The sequence below is a fragment of the Bombina bombina genome, chromosome 6 (assembly GCF_027579735.1).
Source record: "Bombina bombina isolate aBomBom1 chromosome 6, aBomBom1.pri, whole genome shotgun sequence".
In the NCBI taxonomy this organism is placed as follows: Eukaryota; Metazoa; Chordata; class Amphibia; order Anura; family Bombinatoridae; genus Bombina; species Bombina bombina.
The window spans coordinates 339,615,941-339,640,392 of record NC_069504.1 but is presented as its reverse complement, the minus strand read 5'-3'; positions in this window follow the sequence as shown (position 1 = coordinate 339,640,392).

Below are 24,452 nucleotides of genomic sequence, written 5' to 3'. Positions count from 1 at the left end.
TCCATTTTGTGCACTCTAAAGGAGGGGTGAATCCTTAATATGCATTATGTGAATTTGCACTAATATGTTTTTGTAATTTAACTATTATGATCAAAGCTCACTTGGATATATGAGGATTACACTAATAATGATCTTTTAGCTTTATATATGTTTTACACTTTCATAATTACACATGATACACTATCACTTGTCCACACCCTATTTTGGTGTGGTCTTCACTTTTGCACACGCTTACCTGTGATTGGTAGCAATACAGGGGAGGGTCTGAATGGCCTATTTAAGTTTGATTTTTGCATTGTTTGACTGTCAGAAGAAGGGACAGGTTTGGTCCCGAAATGTCACTATCACAATAAATTTTGCCTTTATTATCAGAAGTCCAGAGAGTGCTTTGAATTATTTACCTACTACATACTCCTGAGAGCACCCTGGCAGTTGTGGAGAGTTGGTGAGAGTGCAGATACTGAACTTTGCTACTATATATATATATATATATATATAATATATATTGCACAGCTGCAGCACAAAACATGTATAAGATTGTTCCCTTTGCATTGCCTTAACTAATCAACATTCTTTTACCCTCATACTCCCCTAAAGAAATGAGCAGTTACAGGCTTATGGTAAGTATGCGGTTACCGCCACACACTTCTTGCAAGCTTATAGATGTGGAAACCGTTGCAAGATGCTTGTCTGGTATGTAACAATAAGTGATAAAGAACTTTGGAACTAGACCCTTTAAGTATCAAAAAACTCTCCCTGTCCCTTTAAATATAAAAAAAATCTACGAAAATATAACCAGAAGAAAAAATTGCAGTCCCAGTGGGAGGTAGGAGAGATAAGTAATAAAATTACGTATTACTAGGAAGACATAACTCACGATGACGAGTTATTGTTTTAATGTTGCTCTCTGTTGTATAATAATATAATATATAATATAATTTACAATCAGATATCCTAACTTATAGTATATTATTGAGTGATATCTTTTCTCAGATACTGGCTGTATATTTCAAACAGCGATATCTTTATATTAATTAGTATATGCTGTGGTAACTATCAATGGAAAAGTTGTGAATCAGTCTATTTAATATCTTGATAAGTAAAATAACTTAAACGTGTGAAATACAAACTAGACTATTGATTTTTAGTCACGGCTCTTAATTTAACATATGCACTCAAGCACTCAATGATTGTTCCACCTGGGTTTTCAGCTACATACGGAACATTGCAGAATTGCTGCTAACATAATTCCAAGCAGCAATATACAACTATTGCTCGCTGCATATAGATAATCGAACCTGAGCTCAAAACTCTAAGAAAATACAAGTAACGTTTTAGAGATATGTACAATAGCGGATACAATTTCAAGTTACGGCGCTTTGTACAATTTATGCATTCAAGTATTTAATGTTTGTCTGACCTTAGTCACAGGTTGGATATGCAATACGGCGGTATCACCTTTGATTCTACGATAAGCAGCAATATAAAGCCATTGTTTGTTGTATAAATATCACCAAGATAAAGATAAATATTCTAATAAAATATGAGAGGGCTATGACAAGTTTTCTAAATTTATAAAGAAACGGAGCCTGTAGAAGGATAAGTTTTGTATTTCTGTGTATATATTTTTTCTATAACACATTATAAAGAACTTGTTGTTTCTTTATATATATCAAGTATACTGACATACTCTTTCTAAGCACAGCAGAATAAATACTATTGTTGCAAACCTCAAGATATACAATTTACATCCAGCCAAGTAAATTTATTGATCTCACATTTAAAACCAACGTTATAACACAGTACTTTAGGGACCTAAATCCAAGTAGAAGATAAATACAGTGGAATTAACCTTGCACACATAGCAGGTAAATTCCTCATGTGTACTTTATAAACAAGCCAGGCTATAAGGATTAATAAAGTACAATAAGTTACTTATATACAAAACAGTATTTGGATTTTTATTTGATCCCTAGGATATCTGTATTATAATCAACATACATCAATTAATATAAGTCAATACATACGAGAAGCATTTTTAATAATTTTGGGCAGCAGATCTACATTATAGAATTGCTGTCTTTTAATAAGAACTAACAAAAGGTATTTTTTAATATTTTCTTTTGTAACATACTTCAAACTACTTATATAATCAGTGCATAGAAGCATACTTTTTTTGACAAACTCACTCATCGTGAGTTATGTCTTCCTAGTAATACGTTATGATTATGCTTACGCACTGCTCCATAAAGTGAACTATCACATACATATATGAATATATACTCACCCTTACAAGTCACTTAAGGAGAGACTCATTAGTTTGTTACTAATATTTCCTACTTCTTGCTAATACAATAAGTAATAAAATGTTAATTTTCCCAATTGTACTCTGGAAGGGCCTGATGATCCAAAAAAATGCTGATATGGAGAGAAATCACACAAAATCTTTGGGGCGTTTTTGAGCATTCTATTTACATTTCTTGTCTCTCTTTCACATACAGAACCCTGTATAGTGAGATAACCACCCCACACTGTGATATTTGAATTGATACAATTATTTGAGGGACCCGACAGTACTGATGAGACTTCTTAGATTATCTCACCAAAGCAGAAAGCTTTAAATCCTTAGGCCCTAAGTATTGGGCTTTGGTACACAGACAAGAGATAAAATAAAGAAATGTGTGTACAGAAAGTGATAACATCAGATTTTATATCCCTGTAAGTTCAACCCATTTTAATGGGTTGTGGTGTAAAAGAACAAAACCAATTATTTCCTATAATAAAATAAACATAAAAGGAATAATTTCACCTACATTTTATACTCTGCTGCTGGTATAATAAGTCATTGGAAACACATTAAAGGGACAGTAAAATTGTTTTTCCCTTAATGTGTTGCCAATTATGTTTTATACCAGTTGCAGAGTATAAAATGTATGGGAATTTGCTTTTAAAGGTTTATTTTTGTATATGAATTAGCTGGTTTTGTGTTTTGAAGCCACGGCCTAATAAAATGGGTTGAGCTTGTAGGTATCATCAGATTTTATTACTTTATCACATTGTGTACATATACATGCTTCTTTATCTTATAATCTGTCTGTAAACCAAAGACCAATACTTGAAGAGAAAAATGGAAAATTAACAATTTATTACCTTATCTCTTCTATATCCCATTGGAAGTGTAATTTCTTCTGCTGGTTGTGTTTACATAGCTTATCTATAGCTTGGCCCTAAGGCCAAAAACTTTCAGAATCAACTATTTCAAATGCCAATATAAGGGTAAAGGAAATACTTGTAAACAATTTAATACAATCCAGCAGGTAAAGTGGATCATTGGGAACACATTTAAGGGTAGATATTGCTTGAGTAAACTGTCCCTTTAAGGGGAAAGCAATTTTAGAGTACACTGCCGCTTTAACATCATAAGACAAAGAGGCCTATTTATCAAAGGTCTGGCAGACCTAATCCGACAGTGCTGATCAGGTCCGACAGACCTCGTTGAATGCGGAGAGCAATACGCTCTCCGTATTCAGCATTGCACTAGCAGCTCTTGTGAGCTGCTGGTGCAACGCCGCCCCCTGCAGATTTGCGGCCGCTAGCAGGGTGGTGTCAATCAACCCGATCGTACTTGATCGGGTTGAATTGTGGCAATCCTCAGAGCAGGCGGACAGATTATGGGGCAGCGGTCTTTAGACCGCTGCTTCATAACTGGTGTTTCTGGCAAGCCTGAAGGCTCGCCAGAAACATTGGGCATCAAGCTTGATAGATATGTCCTAAAGCCTCACACAAGTGACTTAAACAAAATCAGTGAGAAAGTAGGTCACTGTAAACAAGATTAAGATGTCTTATGCATAGACCCAACCAGTAGCAGACCTACTGAACAGAGGGCCCTGGTGACATTTTTTTTGAGGGCCCCCAAAAGGTAACTCAGTAGTAAGCGATAGTAATAATATACATGCTACTCTGTAGAATGATTATAAAGATGGAAGGATGGATAGGTAGATCTGCATTAGGATTATACACATTCTGTACCCACTTTGGTATTCAATGGCTGTCAGATCTTAAAGGACAAGTGTAAGCTTGATCCTTATTGTTCTTAGAAATAACCTGAGTATACCAGTGTATACTTTAGCACATTATATATAGCACTATTGTGCTTGTTCTGTATTCTATACACTGAGATTTGTGTCCAAATATTATGCTCCAACCTTACAAATATAAGCTAGAAATGGTTGCTAAATGCTTAGCATCTGTAGCCTTTTAATAATACTCAGTATGTTTCTGGACATACACAAAGTTTCACAGAATATGCTGCAGCCAACTTTGTCATAAAAAAAACATGGGGCGTACAAATTATCCTCATTCACTCTACAAACATCTTGGAACTAGAGCTGTATAGCACCCTTCTAATTACATCATGTCTTTCACAAGATACATTAGATGCCACAGATATTATTACATTCTTAGATTACTTGCACTAGCGCTGATTTAAAAACATTAGATATACCTGTAAATGATATAGTGGTATCCGTAGCTACAAGAAAACAATAACCAGCAGAAAATTGTAAATAATGATTCTAATAGCCATAGACACTTGCACATGCATACAAAGTAAAGGTTTTGAATTCACCATTAAATTTGCATTACTTATTTTGTCTTGACTCACCTTAGAAAAAACTAATTTATTGAAGGGAGGTGTTTCTAGAGACTTTTGATGTGGAATCCATGCAGGACTTCCACGGGTATAAAACAGCCTTGGCCTTCTGTCCATTAGGTTGTGTTGCTGAAATGTTGTTGGTGGAGAATGTTGATGAATTTTAGAAGCCAGCATTGGTGTTCTTCTCTTCATTGTAAGTTGTTCTTTGCTTGTCTTTATTTCCTTAGCAGTTCCAAACACCAGTGACTATGACAGCAAATGATGAGTCAGTATTAAGGCTTTGATATTAAATGAAAAATGAAACACCAGGCCTCAAACTGACCCGGTATTGCTTCACTGGTTTTAACTCATTAGCGCAGAAACAGTTAGAAACATACCCCAGTCAAATGGATTACACACCCACACAGCTCATGCAGAGTTAATATACAGATATTTTCTGTTAATGATAAACTATATGCAGAGTATAAATCTATCGGCTCAGGAACTTGTTAAAAACAATTAAATGATTACAGACAAAATAGTCTAACGTATCTTCTACAACAGAAAGAAACATTGGCTGCTGCTCTGTTATACTGTAAAGTTAACAGTACTAATCCGCATAAAACAACAAACCGCTGTAGCCGCTGACAATATTTGTCATTTTTATTTTGTAATAACATAAAGAGAAATACTATAAAGCGTATAAATATCAAGGTATCATCAACTCATTTTAGTTGGTATTTCTGTACTAGAGATAAAAATTGCAGTTATTAAAGGGATGTGAAACCCAAAAAGTTTCAGACGGAGCATAAGATTTAAAAAAGATTCCAATTTACTTCTATTATCAAATTTGCTTTGTCCCCATAGTATTCTTTGATGAAGATATACCCAAATAGGTGTCTGGAGCACTACATAAAAGAAAATTAGTATTTTCCAATATGTTTAATACTTTGTAGCTGGTATAACAAGTACTTGTGAGTAAGGGGATGCAAATTAAAGTACATTGTCCTTTTAAGGCTCATTGCTTTAATTACATTTTTTTTTTAAATCTGCTTAAAGGGACATGAAACCCAACATGTTTCATGTGCGATTCAGAAATAGCATGTTATTTTAAACAACTTTCTAATTTGCTTCTATTATCAAATTTTCTTTGTTTTCTTGATATCTTTTGTTGAAAATCAGGGATGTTCGCTCAGGAGCGTTCACGTATCTGGAACACTATATGGCAGCAGTTTTTCTAGAATGTTTTACATTAGCAAGAGCACTGTGATCAATAGAGCACAATTTTGGTTCATTCTTGTAATTGGTAATTTCAGTATGAGGCTTTTTGTATATAGAGAGAGATAGGGGACGATTTATCAAGCTGAGGTGGACAGGGGCACACATACGTGCCCCTGTCCGTCGCAGCTCGCCTCTGGCGGGCTGAATTCAGCATTGTACACGAGCGCTATTTTGCGCTAACTTAAAATCCCGCCTCCTGCCCGCGCACAGCCAATCACGTGCAGGCAGGAGCTGTCAATCTCCCCAGTCCGATTATACCAGGGAGATTGAAATTTGCCACTTTAGAGGTGGCGAAAAGTTAGGGAAGTCTGATGACCGCTGCTTGTTAAATACGGCGCACAGGTTCTCTTGTGATAACCTACAGTCGTATAGGGTCAAAAGGCTTGCAAAGCCTTTGATAAATCGACCCCATAAGATATTGTGACCTTCTTGTCCAGCCCATACTAATGAACATGATCACTAAAACAATGGGTTTAAATATGATATTGTAATTTAAATTAAAAAAAAACTTTTCAAGGTACTTTTAATATTATTTTGCCTCATTTCCCAGTAATTTAACTCTGAAAATTGTTGGTTTCTAAATTCCACTAAGTTTCTATAAACTAATAAACTAGCTTGTCTATCCTTTATGCTGAGAACAACTAGATAAAGATATAAAACAGGCAAAAGGCGAGGCTGTCCTAACAAAGATGTGCAGAACACGGGATTATTCAAAAGGGTTTCCACACAGCCTTGTTTGCACAGAGATAAATTGTAAACTTATTCAAACATAGTTGTTGCCCATCACTTTATAGAAACTAAAGTACTTTATAAAATTAAACTTTTACCACTTACATTTTCAATATTTATACGAGTAATATAATTGTAAAAAATACATCTACATATTATTCTAAGGCTAATCTTTTCTTTGAATACATCATTTTGTCTAGCATATATTTAGGGCCAGATTACAAGTGGAGCACTAATTATTGCTCCCGCTTGAGCATTAATTTAGCTAGAAGTAAACTTTTTAAACTTGTCGGGTTGTGCTCATATTACGAGTTTAAAGTAAACTGTTTTCGCTCTCATGCTTACCCGACAAGACACATATATATATATATATATATATATATATATATATATATATATATATATATATATATATACACACATATACACCTTAAGACAAATATTTGCATGTATCTCTATGTTAAAGCCCTTTGCCTGCCTTTTTTCTAACACCTGAGATCTCATATCTTTGAGCCTTTATAACTTTTGTGTGCAATATTTATTATGAGTGTAACTGTACTTTGTAATGTATTTTTGATTTGTTTTGTGCCACTTTTTTGTTTCGCGAAGTAGTTAACCCGAGCTCTGAGGATGCCGTAATCATTCTAGTGTAAATTGCGATTGGCTCAAGTGTTTCGCTTTTACTTTCAACTTATAATACCAGCGGCAAGCCCAACAAGCACAAACCCCCATGATAAAGCCCTTATCGCTCGGGTGCAAACATTTGCGCTCTACTTGTAATATGGCCTTCAGTGTTTTGTATTGCTATTTTACTCTCTTTTGGTATGTGATTGTAGGCTGCTAAATAATTGCTGTACTTACTGTAATGCTATTCTATTTTTTAATGTCTTGTAAATTGCTATGTGATATTCAAGCATTGTCAATACTTCCGAAATGTACTTCCTTATTAATGGCATAACTTTAACCTCATCCAAATTCTATTGTCTTTTTATTTTATTTTAAGCTTATCTCACAAACTTCTCCAATTGGCCTTTGAATGTCTGTGACATTGTTTTAGTGGACCCAGCTGACTGCATTGCCCCTGTATGGGGAAGCATAGCAAGGCAATTAGCAGTATCTCAATATCATGTTTGCTTTCATTAAAGGGACAGTCAAGTCAAAACCAAACTTTCATGATTCAGATACGGCAATAGGCTCGTATGCTAATTTATAAGCCCTTGAAGGCCTCCTCTTTTCTCAGTGCATTTTGACAGGGTTTTTTTTACAGCTAAACAGCACTAGTTCATGTGTGCCATATTGATAACATTGTGTTCACACTCCCATGGAGTTATTTATGAGTCAGCACTGATTGGCTAAAATGCAAATCTGTCAAAATAATTGAAATAAGTGGGCAGTATTAAAAAAAGAAGTAAAAAGTATATTAATATAACTGTTGGTTATGCAAAACTGGGGAATGGGTAATAAACATTCTGGAGTATACTGTCCTTTTAAGTGAGCAATTTATAAGTGAGACAATAAGAATTATGCAAGGTTTAAACAAAACACAAGTCAAGTACTGTTTTATTATTGTTGTTCAATGTGTTTCACTGATCCCCTTTTGTAAAAATGCTCCATATCTTAAAGAGACATTAAACACCCCAAAAATATGGGCTAAATAAATAAAGCAGTCAAAGATGATAAAGTTTGTATTTGACATGTATTAGCAATTTTTCTGCTAAAGCTTTTAAAAATGATGATAAACCTTGCAGTGCTTTCACTGCATATGAATATGTATGTCATACACACTAGCTAGAGAGCAAGGGTTTTCCCCTCACTCCCTAACTAGTGTCGTTACAGCCAGCCCCATGCTGTAGGTGTCTGTGTAATGTTTAAACATTAGAAAAGCTGCCAACCATTTCTCCCTGTCTGTTCCACAAATTCTGTAAAACGATCTCAGGATTATATTTCACAGAACTGTGTGTGAAATATTCAGTTTGGTGTCTGCAGAATGCCGTAGTAATGGTGAGGACAGATGTGGATTGAGATCCTTGCACAGTGGAACAGACAGGGAGAAACGGTTGAGTGCTGTTTATATCGGCAGCTTTCCTAATGTCTTTATCCTTATCTTTGGATTCTCCATTATTTTCGAGGAGTGCGAGGATTTCCTTTTTGTCCTATGGTTCTAACATTTTTCTTACTTCAGTTTTTTGCCTCTTTTGTCATCCTTTTGAGTCCCACTAGCACGTAACCCTACAAGAACAGCTGTCTTGTAGATCACCTTCATGTAATCGCCACAATTCAACCCGATCGAGTACGATAGGGTTGATTGACACCCCCCTACTGGCAGCTGACTGGCCGCGAATCTGCAGGGGGCGGTGTTGCACCAGCAGCTCACAAGAGCTGCTGGTACAATGCTGAATACGGAGAGCGTATTGCTCTCCGCATTCAGCGAGGTCTCTCGGACCTGATCCGCACTGTTGGATCAGGTCCGACAGACCTTTTTTAAATAGGCCTCCATGCCTTCAGTATCCTGCAACATTATATTTAAACAAATACTTTATTAAAATATGCAAACGTACTCCCAATGAAGATTTTACAAAGTTTTTGACTTATGTAGGACAATAATTAAAGAGGGACTAACAGAAGTAAAAAAAAGACATACAAGATCTTGGGCAAAGGGTCCTACTATTAGAAGAACAAAATGAAGAAATGTCCAATACCTCAGACTCTATGACTCTTCAATTTCAGCAGCAATCTACCATCATCTCACAACTCCAGTCACAGGTCGAAGACCTAGATAACAGAAGCCAGCAAAATAATTTCTGTATAAGAGGAGTCCCTAAGACTATTCCGCCTAACCAGACACCAGAATATCTCCGAAAATTATTTAACTTCCTACTAGACACAGATGAAGGCTCCAGCATAACGCTTGACAGAGCGCATCCAGCTTTATGGAATAAACCATGAGATGCTGCTCCTACAAGAGACATAATACTTAATTGTCACAAATACAGTGACAAAGAAAAAAATCATGGTAGCTTTTAAAGAAATTCTAGCACCACATCTTTCTCTATTCAAAATGGTAGATGAATAACAGTCCCTTGTCAAGAGCATGTTTGAAGCGCAACAGATGACCCCCAGTAATTACAGGCCAATATCACTTCTAAATACTGATATAAAAATATTAAGAAAAATTTTAGAAAACCGCATTAGTTCTATCCTGAATGAAATAATACACATAGACCAAGTCGGTTTTGTTCCCCATCGGCAAGCGAGAGATAGCATGATAAAGGCTATTACAATAATGTTAATGCTAAATTTTTCAATATCAAATCTGTGTTAATTGCTACCGACGCGGAAAAAGCTTTTGACCGTACTAATTGGATATTCCTGAAACAAACACTGGAAGCATTTCGGCCCTGACATTCTCTCACATATCTTCAATCTATACAAATTTTTATCTGCGAAAGTAAAAGCTAATGGTATGTTATCTTGTCCATTCTCTATTCAGAATGGTACCCGACAAGGCTGCCTACTGTCGCCAATTTATTTATCCTAACCATGGAACAATTAGCATCCCATATGCGGAAAAACAAAGAAATAGATGCCATAAGAATTGGACCCCATGACTTCAAAATCGCGATGTACTCAGATGTCATTTACACATTTCACATCCCCCCACCAAATCAATTCCTAATGTCCTAAAAGAAATTAACAGATTTGGTAATTCTCTAACATTACAATAAATATTTCTATTTCCAGTACAGCATTTAAATTCATTTGCACTATCTGCCCACTTTGACTCCAAAAGGAGGCCATAAAATATCTAAGGATTTACCTATAACCTCAATCTGATATACTTTTTGATAAGAACTACAATACACTTCTCAACAATCTGATGAAAGACAAACATTTTGGGAGATAAACCTAATTCATGGTGGGGTCGAGTGCAGGCTCTTAAGATGAGGACTCTTCCTAGAATTTTATATATTTTGAAAGCTCTCTCTCTCTCCATTTACCAAATTGGTACTTAAAACGACTTCAAGGACCAGTAAATTCCTTTGTTTGGGGTAGAAGTTGATCCAGAATCAGTATAACTAACCTATACAGTCCTGTCAGAGATGGTGGTTTAGGTCTCCCAAACACCAAAGATTATTTTGAAGCGGTTACTTTTGAAATAATTTTAGACTGGCACTGTTCTGAGGACTCAAAATCCTGGATATCCATTGATTCATATTTTCTAAAAGTCCCCACTGTAGGTGCATTATGCTAGGTCCCAAAGGAACTTAGGCCCCAATGTTCACCTTCAGAGATCCATAGACACCTGTTCCACACTTGAGATTACAAGAGTACCAACTAAAAGATCTCCTCTATGCCTAATCCAACTATATGCAGAAATTACAGATGATCTTGATAGTGGTTTTCAACTCTTGCAGGAATGGGACCACACAGTACCTTTAGCAACCTTTAAAGATAAAGGAAAATTGAATGGGATAAATAAACTGAATGAGATTTCAGGGAGACTGTTTACAAGTTGGCTTAAGTATGCCCCGCTACCTTACTTAATAAAAACCTCAGTTTCGTTCCAAATTTCTTAGAACAATGACACCCTTTGAGAGCTTATGTCTCAAAAGGGAAACCATCAAAAGTCATCTCTCCCAGTGGCTGCCCACTATCAGCAATTTTATTTATCCTAACCATGGAAGTATTAGTATCCCATATATGGAAGAACAAAGAAAAAGACGGCATAAGAATTGGACCCCATCACTTCAAAATCGCTTTGTATTTGGATGTCATTTTTACATCCCCCTCTAAATCAATTCCTAATGTCCTAACAGAAATTAACAGATTTGGTAAATTCTCTAATGCTACAATAAATATGCAAAAATTTGAAATGTCCTCTCTCCCTATCATAAATTATTACAATCTAAATACAAACACACCCTTCCAACATACACCTCACGTTGGCAAACGGAACTAAACACGCATCTATCTGATAAAGATTTGGAAAGAATTTTCCAATACACCTGGAAATCATCTATCTCCCACCAAATCCTAGAACTCATCTATAAGATCTTACTACAATGGTTTTTAACCCCAATGAGGCTCAATATAATATATATGCAAACATACAGAGGGTATTGGAGGGATTGTGAAGATTGTGGCAGTTTATTGCATATATAGTGGTAATGTAATCCCATACATTCCTTTTGGAAGGAAATTGAGACGAATTTCCAGTCAGGTCTTGACAGTAACTTTCAATTGACCCCTCAGATAGCACTAATGAATGATCTCCAAAACTGTCATGTAAACTGAGAAATCTATGATTACAGGGCAGCAAAATCCTTAATATCAGTGGAAGACAGCTATATCTCTCACATGAAATATGTGGAAAGATAGTTTTTGAATTGCTAATATTAGAAGAATATGGCTTCTAAAAACAGAAGAAACTAGCTTCTTTTCTTAAAGGTTAAATATATGTTGTAAGAATCCTTCAGGACATCAAACGATACCGAAAACAACTAGAACATGTTTCAGTGATTCAAACATTCACCAGATCTTAATATCACACAACTGAGCTGCTTGTAGGGGGACTTCCCTCCATCTCCTTCCCCTCTCTCCTACTCTTATTATTATGTATTCTATCCTTGTCTCTTATAACCATAATCTGTAATATCCCATACACACTCAGAATGCTATTTTTCCTTAAGTAATATACTTTTGTCAGACATAGGTCTCACTGGTGCAATGAGTGAGTACATGGACTTAACTTTTCTACTTCAATAATACAAACTAGTTTGGACTCCATTTTAAACGTTATACTCAATGGTAAGCTGATGGGTTATCTCATTGTTATTTCCCAGTTTGTTTACAAGGTCATATGGTTACTGTTATTATTTATGTGATAATTTATTACACTACTGTATTGCCTTTAAGATCAATAAAAGAATGGAAAATGTAAAAAACTATATATATATATATATATATATATATATATATATATATATATATACACGCACCATCTAAACAGCTTCCAAACAGCTTCACCTAAAATATCTCGAACCGGAAGTTGTGGATTGTCACTTCCGGTTCCACGAGTTGTTGGAACGCAAGCTTGCGTTCCACACACAGAGTGTTTGGCGCCAGAGTTACAGGAGGGGTTGTGTATACCACTTATGTTTAAGCTTTATATGTTGTGTTTTCACTAGTAATGTTGTTCTGATGAAGGGGATGCAAAGTTCCCCCGAAACGTTAAACATTTTTTGGTTTTCTGAGACTCAAAATTTCCTGTGAGTGCATTTCTTTTTTGGATATATATATATATATATATATATATATTTCGTTAAGCAAGCAGGGGTTGGCACACTATAAATAATCATGAACCACACAGCTTCCGGGGTGCTCTGTGCAAGTAACATACACACTTTGAAAAAATATAGGCAAAGGCACTTACTGTTTGAAAAAAGATGTCCATTTAATAACATGACGTTTCGGGGTGGTACCCCTTCATCAGACAGACATGACATGTCTGTCTGATGAAGGGGCACCACCCCTAAACGTCATGTTATTAAATTGACATCTTTTTTTTTAAAACGGTGAGTGCCTTTGCCTATATTTTTTCAAAGCCGTCCTGTTTTGAAAGGGACAGTACCGTTATTTTATGTTTTTTCCCCTGTCCCGTCGTTTCTTTATTAATAGTCATTTTGTCCCGTTTTGAGGGTTATCAGACCGTGCGGGCAGCGCAAGTGTAATTTTTTATTGCACACACACCACTTAAATTTTTTTTAAACTCCCCGCCGGCGGGGAGGGCAGTTTTTTAAAAAACTATTTTTTTTTTTAACTGCAGCCGGGTTGGGTGGCCGTGCCCACATGATCCACAGCATGCAGTCTTCATGCAGTCTTAGCAGTCTATGCCGCCCGTGCTCTTCAAAATTAGGGGCGTGTCATTGATAGGTGCCTATAAAGATTCAGTGACAGCAGGTCAGTACTCAGTCGTGAGCTGTCAGACTGAGCCTAGGAGGGAGACTGGTCACTGGTCAGCGTGAGGGAAGTTAGATTACTAGCTAGCTCAGCTGCAGTAGTGCCAATACTTTACTAGTAACTTACACTCAGGACAGGCTCAGTACAGGGGTCGGCAGGAGTCGGACTAAAAATATCTGAGATTCAGTCAGTCATCATCTGGATCTGATGTGATGATCAATCATCTGCCTTTAGCCGCTGCCTCACCATGATCCGAATTATAGGCTGACCTGACCATACAAACTAGTGTTATGGTCTGGTCTGGAAGTAGATCAATTAAACTGTCTACAGTCTATGTTCTGAACTTCAGCTTCTGCAAGAATTGTGCATGGCCAAGGTAAGACCAGTGTCTGTGCCTGGCAATCAATTGTCATTTATTATATCATATGCTTATTATTATTATGCTGTGCAGTGCTGGTTGTAGTACAGACGTTATAAAATAACGGTTATTATCAAGTATCTATGTAGTTCCACATTTTTATCAGTTCTTCCACCATTTACATGTGTAACAATGATTTTGGCAACTCAGCTAAAAAAAATCTACAACTACTATCCAGATATTCAAACCAAACGCAAGTTCAGAGGCTTTTACCCTTTAAATTCAGTTAATATGGGGGAATTTGCCTTGACAACATAGGATAATCTCACTTTTTTAAAGCATGTTTGTTGTTTGTATGATAAATTAAATTGTAATACTTTTGTTCACAAGCTTCAGAATCAGCTCTTCTTATTATATTAGCATGTTCTCTTTGATTTTCTTTGTTTAAACAACAAATTTGGCTTGGGTATCCATCTGTTTAAAAGTGACAATGAGTCTGAGACAAGTTCCATAATATATATTAATATTAATGAATATTGTGTTGGGGTTCATGATGGATGTGATCTAATGGAGGGAACCTTCATCTTTAGAATGGTTATTGGATAAGTAATTTTATTTCCCTTAACAACAGTTATAATAAAAAGCATTTTATAGGGTGTCTTTATAAGTCGGAACATTTGTGCTTTATTTTTATATAGATTTGCCAATTTTCTGTGTGCATCAAATGTAAAGTAAAAATAATTTCATATACATGATACATTAGCCCATGGAGTGTGAGAAGTTTTATTATATGGTGCTGAAAGACCGAAATTTGCTGTGTAAATTTGTTTCATCAGACAAATATTCATGGTACAATCATGATGAAATACAGTCCCCATCTAGCTCTATGTCTACTTAATTTTTTTTGTATGTGTTCTTCTGTCACTAAAGGATAATTGTTGGCTCAATAGTTTAAATTCATGTCATAAAAGTTAACTTTTGTTAAAATCTTACTTTTTTCATATAAATAAAGAATATTAACCCTGTCCCGTTTTTGACCGCTTAATGTCCCGTTTTTGTCTCAAGGAAATATGGTCAGCCTATGTATATATATATATATATATATATATATATATATATATATATATATATATATATATATATATATATATATATATATTTATTTATTCAAACGTAGCATGTGTAGCCCATTACATTTTCATAGATTATATTAATGCAGGTCTTTATTATCCTCTGGAATTATGGATACTTGAATCTTTCTTATGGCTCCAATATTTTTGGACCGTTGGATAGATAGATATCCTAAACAAACAATGTGAATTTCTGTTGGTCTCTAGGCAAATGTGTAGCAATGTTAACATAAACATTTCAGACTTGGTTACATAACATTGTAAGGAATACATTGTTAAAGGGATAACTCCTTGTTTTAAAAAAGAGTAAAAAGGTGAACGCAGTTTTATAACCTGGTTTTGACTGCCATTACATTAAAAAGCTATAACTTTTTCAGATAGCTTACAGTTTTAAGAAAAATAAAAAAATAAACTTGGATATGTTTTACAATATCCTTTTTTATATAAAACAAAAAAGACAATATCCCTTTAACCATAACTCTGCCCACTATTAAATCTGAACTTCCAGTACTAATGCTACTACTAATAAGACACCTAGATCCCACACTACTACTAACCCTTACTGTGAGATATATGCTACTAAATCTAATTGTGATCAAATCATTCTTTGCAACCCTACAGACAACACATACCACAACCCAGCTATTTACTTAAAACTGCCAGGATCTCACCACCACAATAAATTGGCCAGGTATTAAAAAGGATAATAAACCTAACCCACCCATACCTAATATCTCAATAGTGTCATCCTTGGGTGCCACTCCTACCCAAGTACCAATCCATCCACCCCAATGAACCCTAACTATAACCACCAGCCAGCACATCTCCTAGTACTTAACAATGTTTCCCATTGTTGTGACTTATCTTTATAACTTCATTAACTATTCACAGAATATCCCTGAGAAAATATAACTCTAAATGTGCTATTTATATTTTTTATTGTATTGTAATTTGATGAGTGCAACAACACGTTTCTTTACATATTTATTTTCATTGTATTTGCTTGTATAGTCTAACAATAAGAAATTACACAATAAATATAAAAATAGAGGATAATATTTGAGCACAAACATATAATGTAGTTTACTATTCAAACAAAAGCAAACTTGCATGAATCAATTATTATTATTATTATTATTGTTGTTGTTGCAGTCTTTTATTTAATGTTAATACATTCTGTAGCTCTACACAGTTAGAAGCAATTATAAAACCCGAAAGACAGAAATTACAACAAATGAATTAACCTGTAATACGCAACGTCATAATAGGATAGCTTAGTTATAACCATTTTTGCTCTCTGGAATCAAAATAGCCTGTTTATTAAAATACTGTGACAAAAGTAAAACAGAAAAATATTTCTGATCATAAGAACATTAAATACAACATGGGCACTAAATAATTCAAATTACAAACCAATAATATAAAATAAATAGGATGGCATATGAAGTTAAATGATTAAGTTAGATTATGAAGACAGAGGAAAATTATATTGTGAATATTATGTTTAGATATAAAAGAAAAGCAAAACAAAAAAAAAATCACAAAGTGTAATGTATTTAACTTTTAGAATTTCAAAGTTATGCCGTTACTAAGGGAAGTTTGATCATCTCATTATATATGTTTGCCTTTCACATGACACCAGCTCCTTTTTTATTCATAATATAGAACTGTAACAGAAATGGAAAATAAGGGATGAGCCCCTATTATAAATAAATACCTACAAAGCCAGGAGAGTAAACTGGGCAGGTTGTGGGGTCATATCTCTCATCATTGATACTCTTGCTCCATGAATCCTGTCTCTTTTGAAGCAAGGTCAAAACCAAGACCTCTGCTGAGTGCCCACAGTAAGAATTTAACAAGTGTGACAATTTGTGGACCCTCCCACTAAGACCTCTAGTCCTGCCAGTTTTCAATGCAGTAAATAGAGACATCTGGAAGGGTTTTTTTCACTGCAGTAATAGAAAATGAGCATGGATCAAGTTCTGGCGTGTTGTATTCATAAATCTAGAGGCTTAATTACATTAAAGAGAAATCTAGGAATTGGCTCTATGGAAACGGCAGATTCTATCAGATATCCTGATCATGAATCTCTAGAAGAGATTTTATTACATTATTTGCAGTAATGTTGAAGGATACTTATTTGTCTTCAATGAAGTAAACACAAAAGAACACATGAACGATTTCTTTCTAAATAATGGAATATTATAGACATAAAGTTATGAGGCCATTTAACCAGAGTATCATATGAGGAACAGTTTTCCTACATATCTTTATTAAACATTTTATCCTTTTATTCCAGATAGGCAACCTTGTGCACACCATTAAGATAGGTCTAACTAAAGCTTCATTTGCATTAATAATTAATGTTCAAGGTTTACTTGCAATGAAAATTATTTGTCTAAGAACTGCAGTCAGTTGTCCAATCATGCGTCAAGAATCAGAGAAGTATTTTTTTTATTCATCAGTGATTATAAAAAAAAGTAGTAATGCTTAATAGTATCAAGAGTCATTGACAGGCCAAAATGTATGGATATCCCTGCTTGTGCAAAGATGCAGACAGAGCATGCACTTTTAAACAACTTTACAATTAACTTCTATGATCTCATTTGCTTTGTTCTTTTGGTATCCTTTGATGATACTAGATAAACTCAGGAGGAGACAGGCACTACTGGGAGCTAGCTGCTGATTGGTGTCTGCACATATATGCCTTTTATTAATCCTTATCGACATGGCTAAGGGCCAATAGGTGGCCCAAAAGATTGTCCCTCTACCCATGTTGTGGGATTAATGAAAGATTCTACCTTTCTAAATGAGGCTGGATTCCATTTCTTTGGATTGAATTATATGTAGGAGTTGGCAAGCCCTGGACTCCGTGCCTGTGACTGGTGGGTGCTGTTCCCTTGATATATATTTGCATATATATGCCTCTTGTCATTACCTGATGTGTGCAGCTAGTTTCCAGTGGTGCATTGCTGCTCTTTCAACAAAGGACAGCAAGAGAATTAAGAAAATTTGATAATAGAAGCCAATTGGAAAGTTATTTAAAAGTGAATGAAAGAAAATGCTGGGGTTTTATGTCCCTTAAATTACCTTAGCCAAAAGGGTAAAAAAAAAGATTTAAGAATTAAAACACAGATGAGTACATGGTAATGGAGTAATAAAGGACAGGCATTTTGTAGTGTTTTATATTCAGTTCTAGAGACATGATGGATCTATTGTGCAGCTCAGTTCTGCATGAGGCCATAAGTCTTGTGTTACACCTCAATCACGTAGTCTCCTATTTACTCCAAGAACAAAACAAACAGCTCTCCCCAGTTACTCTAATATTCATATAAACCGAATACTCACAGGCCACTCACCTCTCCATAATTTAGTGATTAAGCTGCATAGAATAACTTTGTAAATGGTTAGGCTAGAAAGAAGTGCTAGAATTGTTTGCTCATGGATAATTCAAAGCAACATTTTTTAAACCATTATATTTGCTAGCCATAACCTACTTTAATATAAAGATGTGCAGTCATGATTTACTGCACTGAATTCCTAACACGTATGTTCCCAAATAAACATATGTTAAAACATTGTCAAATGGTTTAAAAGCTTTATCTCAAACAAAAATATTTAATGTTTACTACACAATCTACCATATTTTGATTAAATAAAATTAATTGGGTAAGAATAATCTAATTTCTTTAAAGTGAGTGACCATCTTTTTTAATTATATATATAACCTGTCCGTAGCCACCACAATTTTTCAGTATGTCTATATTTATAAAACATGCTGCAAAAGATAGTTACCAAACCCAAATAATAAAGGTTTCTAAACTTCTTATACATTATTGTACAAGTCAAAACATTTTCTTATAATTGTGGTAATTTTATGTTAAAATAAAGAAGAAATTTATTTCTTTAGGACAAAAAAAAATCATATTAATTCTTAGAGAGATCTAAGCAAAATACATTAAGTAATTAATATTCATTGTGTTGAGCAGTCTCACACATATCACTTTAATCAATATAGCTGCAGTCAGTGGCATGATCAGTCAAGTAGTGCTGAATAAGACTGGCATATACAATGTTAAACAATAGGGCTGTAGACAATAGTATCTTGACAAAATGTCACTGTTTGATTGGCACAATTAAAATAAAGTAAAAATGTAATGTGAGTGATGAAACAGCCCCCTACTAAGTAACACATAAGGGGCTAGATTACACGCTATCTTTAGTGCAGGACGCGATAAACAATTTCACAAACGCACTAAATAGAGCGCAAATTACAATTTGAAAGTAAATGGGGGTATTCAAACCCACACAATTTGTGCTCATCAAGTAAGTGTATGGGTTAAAAAAAAAGTTGCACCAAACACTACATAAAAATAAAGTATTACATAGAAATATTTAAAAAAATGTTTTTATGAAAATAAGGGTTAAAAGGTATATGGTATATGACAAGGTATTTGACAGTAATGGGCTATAATATATATATATGTATATGTATGCGCTCCTTACCTGACAATAACTGCAAGTACACCTTCCAACATTACTGTGGACAGAGCTGGCTTGTGACTCATCTATTGTTTGTTGCAAACGGTTGTGTATATATATATATATATATATATATATATATACATACACATACATACACACACAGTATCCCACAAAAGTGAGTACACCCCTCACATTTTTGTAAATATTTTATAATATCTTTTCATGTGACAACACTGAAGAAATGACACTTTGCTACAATGTAAAGTAGTGAGTGTACAACCTTTATAACAGTGTAAATGTGCTGTCCCCTCAAAATAACTCAACACACAGCCATTAATGTCTAAACTGTTGGCAACAAAAGTGAGTACACATCTAAGTGGAAATGTCCAAATTGGGCCCAATTAGCCATTTTCCCTCCATGTGACTTGTTAGTGTTACAAGGTCTCAGGTGTGAATGGGGAGTAGGTGTGTTAAATTTTGTGTTATCACTTTCACACTCTCTCATACTGGTCACTGGAAGTTCAATATGGCACCTCATGGCAAATAACTCTCTGAGGATCTGAAAAAAAGAAGTGTTGCTCTACATAAAGATGGCCTAGGCTATAAGAAGATTACCAAGACCCTGAAACTGAGCTGCAGCACGGTGGGTAAGACCATACAGCGGTTTCACAGGACAGGTTTCACTCAGAACAGGCCTCGCCATGGTCAACCAAAGAAGTAGAGTGCACGTGCTCAGCGTCATATCCAGAGGTTGTCTTTTGGAAATAGACGTATTATTGCTGCAGAGGTTGAAGAGGTGGGGGGTCAGCCTGTCACTGCTCAGACCATACGCCGCACACTGCATCAAATTGGTCTGCATGGCTGTTGTCCCAGAAGGAAGCCTCTTCTAAAGATGATGCACAAGAAAGCCTGCAAACAGTTTGCTGAAGACAAGCAGACTAAGGAGGACATGGATTACTGGAACCATGTCCTGTGGTCCGATGAGACCAAGATAAACTTATTTGTTTCAGATGGTGTCAAGCGTGTATGGCAGCAACCAGGTGAGGAGTACAAAGACAAGTGTATTTTGCCTACAGTCAAGCCTGATGGTGGAAGTGTCATGGTCTGGGCCTGCATCAGTGCTGCCAGCACTGGAAAGCTACAGTTCATTGAGGGAACCATAAATGCCAACATGTACTGTGACATACTGAAGCAGAGCATGATCCCCTCCCTTCGAAAACTGGGCCACAGGGCAGTATTCCAACATGATAACGACCCCAAACACACCTCCAAGATGACCACTCCCTTGGTAAAGATGCTGAGGGTAAAGGTGATGGACTGGCCAAGAATATCTCCAGACCTAAACCCTATTGAGCATCTGTGGGGCACCCTCAAATGGAAGGTAGGGGAATGCAAGGTCTCTAACATCCACCAGCTCTGTGATATCGTCATGGAGGAGTGGAAGAGGACTCCAGTGGCAACCTGTGAAGCTCTGGTGAACTCCATGCCCAAGAGGGTTAAGGCAGTGCTGGAAAATATTTGTGGCCACACAAAATATTGAAACTTTCCACTTAGGGGTGTACTCACTTTTGTTGCCAACGGTTTAGACATTAATGGCTGTGTGTTGAGTTATTTTGAAGGGACAGCAAATTTACACTGCTATACAGGCTGTACACTCACTACTTTGTATTATAACAAAGTGTAATTTCTTCAGTGTTGCCACATAAAGAAATATATTAAAATATTTACAAAAATGTGAGGGGTGTACTCTTGTTGTATACTGTATGTATATATATATATATATATATATATATATATATATATATATATATATATATATATATGTGTGTGTGTGTGTGTGTGTTTGTTTATTAACCCTTCTAATCAAATACTTTTAAACATGAAAATAAAAATCATTGCATAGGAAATTAGCACATCTAGGCAAGTATCCCTGCTTGCTTTTACCCAGGAAAACTATATATACACTGTTACCAATGCACAAGTGGAATCTGGGCAATATATGCAAATTAGATATCCAGCATCTCAGATTTTTTGCTTTATAGCGATTCCCTAATAATTTTTTTTTTTTTTGCATATCTTACCCCAGAATCCTCTTGTGCATTGGTAACAGTGTATATGGAGTTTTCCTGGGTAAAAGCAAGTGGGGTAAGTAACTCCACATATGCTTCCCACACCCCCTAAAAGGACTGACTCTAATTTCATTACATGGGTGAAATGACAGTCTTAACACATGGACTCGAAGTGTCTCACCTCCAAAGTGTTATGTTATTCAGTTTAATCTTTTCCACCAAATATATATTGCACTTTCTTTCCATTTTTTGTACTATAATATGGCTTGTAAAGATCAGAACTGTTTTGGAGTATATGGAATGATGGGATATAAGTAATATTTGTTTATTTTACTGCTGCTTCATGACAGATACTGTATTTGTCAAGTCATTGATGCAGTTTTCTCTGCTCAACTCACTATAGTACTGCAATGTAGTTTTATACACAATGATGGGTTTTTCAAGCTCAAATATATGCTTCCTGAAATATATGTAGCCCAAATGTTACCTGATAATTTTACCTTTTGCATAGAAAATATATATATCCCTACTGTTTCTAGTGTATGTGTTCCCTATAAAAGTTATTAATTAATAAACATATCTTATAGAGGCAATTTGTTTTACAACTAAAGCTATACAACCCAATATAATATACCATTATACTTCGCAGCCTGCGCGATTATATACCTATGGTCGAGTGTGCTCTGCCCATATCACTTTCTTTAGAAGCTCTGCATGTTATAGTTTCTACATGCTCTGCTCTTCCTTAGAGCCGGGCATTATAATTATATACAACTGAATATTAGACATGTGCGTTTCGTTCAAATTTCGGCCGAATTTTTGCCGATTCGGAGATTCAAATGCATTGGAATTTCCGAATCGGCACCATAACTAAAATCCCGAAAAATTCAGAAAATGAATAAATCAGTTTCCGAATTTTCTGATTCATTCTTGATTCATATTACAGAATTTTTCATTGTTCTAATCTAATACCAAATCACTAAATAAAGCTATTAACCCCTAAACCGCCATTCCCCGACAACACTGACAGCAACTAAATAAAGCTATTAACACTAAACCGCCATTCCCCGACATAGCCGACACTAACTAAACCTATTAACCCCTAAACTGCAGTTCCCCATCGCTGACACTAACTAAACCTATTAACCCCAAAACCGCCATTCCCAAACATTGTCAACACTAACTAAACCTATTAACCCCTAAACCGCCGTTCCCAAACATCGCCAACACTAACTAAACCTATTAACCCCTAAACCACAGCTCCCCGACATCGCTGACACTAACTGAAACACTAAATAAACCTATTAACCCCTAAACCGCCGACCCCCACATTGCAACAACCTAAATTAAACTATTAACCCCTAAACCTAACACCCCCTAACTTTAACATAATTAAAATAGACCTAAATTAAAGTTACAATTATTAACTATTTAAAAATAAATACAAACTTACCTGTGAGATAAAAATAAAACCTAAGCTAGCTACAATATAACTATTTACTAACTACCTAATTAAAACAAATACAAACTTACTTGTGAAATAAAAATAAAACCTAAGCTTAAAGGGCCATAATACCCAAATGTTTAAACACTTGAAAGTGATGCAGCATAGCTGTAAAAAGCTGATTAGAAAATATCACCTGAATAGGCTTACCATAATTTTTAGAGGTGAAACTGGGACCACCTGGTGCGGTGCCAGTGGGGGTATGGTCAGGAGCGTGGTCAAGGGGGCGTGGCAATTACCGGTCCTTTTAAAGTAGTAGCTTTTATGTGTCTAATGTTTCATGGATACTCTACCCTTCTTCAGTCAAACAAGTGAATCACACAGTTTAAATAGACCATAACACCACCCCCTAGTGAAAAAAGCACCATTACGTTGTCATGGCAAATAAATCATTAATCTAAATCTCAGAATCTCTAAATAATGCCAAACATCAAGCATAATTATCACTTTATCAATTTCACAATTTAATATCTGCAGTGTAATATGTGTTTTATGTGTCTAATTAAGGAACAGAGCCAAATACTGATAAGGCATAAATACAATATTGAATGAAAGTAAAAGAGAAACGCGTACCCACTAAAGCTGTTTAAGAGGCTACTCTATACCATAATGCAGGAAGATTATAGCCAAAATGCTATCCTGCATGAAGTAAAGCAAGATCCAGGCCAAAAATCCTTCCTGACTGTACTTCCTAGTCATACCCATATGATTCCCCTAAAGGTGTATTACCGGCAATGTCACCAGGGGTCGGGGGGGTGTTAAATTCTTAGAAAAATAAACCAAGTAGTACTACAAAATTAAAAAAACCTATGCTGCTCACTCAGCCTGTATTACTAAATGTAAACTTTGAAGGACACGAACGTTAAGTTAAGCAGGGCTGTATGTAACAAAGTACCAGCATCCAACTATGCTGGAGAGCCACAGTCCAGTCATTTTGAATAATGTGTCTGGGTTTCAGATGGTCTGAAGCCCGGAAACATGATTTGAAACCTGGAGGTGGCAACCCTACTGGGACAGAATGAACAACTGGGTGGGACACTGGGACAGCCCCTCCAAACCGGGACAATCTCAGTAAAAGTGGGACTTCTGGTAAGCCTACACCTGAACATCTCTATGTAAAAAAGAAAGATATTTTACCTCAAAAGTTCCTCAGTAGCCACCTCCCATTGTAAAGGATTTCTAAGCAGCATTTTAGTGTGTTTGTCTTGGGACATCTGAAGGGACTAGCATTGTGCACTCTCATATTATTTCACCAATCAGGTAAAGGAAGCTTACTATGAAATCTCATGAGAGTTAAGTCAAA